Genomic DNA, 1,985 nt, shown 5'->3' with positions numbered 1-1,985 from the left:
CTTTGTGGTCAGATTTATATTGAGGTCTTTAATCCATTTGGACTTGAGCTTTGTGCATGGGGATAGATATGAGTTTATTTGTATTCTTCTACATGTTGGCATTCAACTATGCCAGCCCCATTTGTTGAAGGTGCTTTCTTTTTTCCATTGTATAATTTTAGTTTTTGACGACAGCTTCTATTTTCTTGCAGGTTATAGGTCTATTTAAATTGTCCAAGTGGTCTTAATTTAATTTTGGTATGTGGTATCTATCCAGAGCATTGTCCATTTCTTTTACATTTTCCAATTGTGGAGTTCAGGTTTTTGTACTAACGATTCTCTGGATTTCCTTGGTGTCTATTTTTATGTCTCCCTTTTCATTTCTGATTTTGTTAATTTGAATGTTCTCTCTCTGCCTTTTGATTAGTTTGGCTAAGGGTTTGTCTATCTTGATTTTCTCAAAGAAACAGTTATTTGTTTCATTAATTCTTTGTATTGTTTTCTTTTTCTATTTTACTGATTTTAGCCCTCAATTTGGCTATTTTCTGTTGTCTACTCCCCCCAGGTGAGTCTGCTTCTTTTGATCTAGGGCTTCCAGGTGTGCTGGTAAGTCACTAGTGTGAGATTTCTCCTCTTTCTTTATGCACTTAGTGCTATGGACTTTCCTCTTAGCACTTCTTTCTTAGCATCCCATAGGTTTGCACACGTTGTACCTTCATTTTTGTTGAATTCTAGGAAGTCTTAAATTTCTTGCTTTATTTCTTCCTTGATTCAGGGGTGGTTCCATTGAGCACTGTTCAATTTCCATAAGATTGTTGGCTTTCTCCAATTTGTGTTGTTGTTAAATTCTAACTTTAAACCACAGTGATCCAATAAGATACAGGGAGTTATTCCAATTTCTTTTGTATCTGTTTTGATTTGCTTTGTTGCTGAGTATGTGGTCAATATTTGAGAAAGTTCCATGAGGTGCTGAGAAGAAGGTAAATTTTTTTGTGTTTGGGTGAAATGTTCTGTAGATATCTGTTAAGTCTACTTGAGTCATGACATCTGTTGATTCTCTTATATCTGTTAAGTTTCTGTCTGGTTTACCTGTCCATTGGGAAGAGTGCAGTGTTGGAGTCTCCTATTATTAGTGTGTGGGGTTTGATGTATAATTTAAGCTTTACTAATATTTCTTTTACACATGTGGGTTATAGCACAATGCCTGCTCTATGTGCTACGTGCTACTGTACAATTCACGAGCTGGGCAAGGGCCTGGAGATTGAAACACACACAGACACACAGAGACATGGGTAACACCAAGAATACTCCAAGAATGACCTCTTTATTGTGTTCCAGCTTATATAGTGCTTTTCCTTGACTAATAGTCATGCCCTAACTCTCAGCTGCAAGCCCACCAGAAACCACTCCCCTGCCATCAGGAACTCTCATGCTCAGAGCAGCTGTAAAACAAGTTGTTTGCTCAGAGCAGCTGCAAACATAGGAAAACAAATTGTTTACTCTGGCAGGCAGTGGTCACAGGAAATTCAGGGCTTGGGGATCCATAGTCCCCAACAGTGGGTGCTCTTGTATTTGGAGCATAGATGTTCAAGACTGAGACTTCATCTTGATGGATCTTTGTTTTGATGAGTATAAAGTATCTTTCTCCATCTTTTCTGATTTTCTGAAGTCTATTTTGTTAGACATTAGGATAGCTATACCAGTTTTTTTCTTAGGTGCTTTTAATTGGAAAATCTTTCCCCAACCCTTTACTCTGAGGTTGTATCTGTCTTTGAGGTTGAGGTGTGTTTCTTGTATACAACAGAAGGATGATTCCTGCTTTTATATCTGTTCTCTTAGTCATGTCTTTTTATAGGTGAATCGAGTTCACTGATATTAAGAGATATTCATTAGCCAGAACCTGGAAACAACCTAGATGCCCTTCAATTGAAGAATGGATGAAGAAAGTATGGAATATATACATATTAGAGTACTACTCAGCAGTAAAAAAAAAAAAAAAAAAAAAA

The sequence above is a fragment of the Alexandromys fortis genome, unplaced genomic scaffold, assembly GCF_014885135.2.
Source record: "Alexandromys fortis isolate MF-2015 unplaced genomic scaffold, M_Fortis_MF-2015_v1.1 scaffold_27, whole genome shotgun sequence".
Lineage (NCBI taxonomy): Eukaryota > Metazoa > Chordata > Mammalia > Rodentia > Cricetidae > Alexandromys > Alexandromys fortis.
This window is presented reverse-complemented; position numbering follows the sequence as displayed.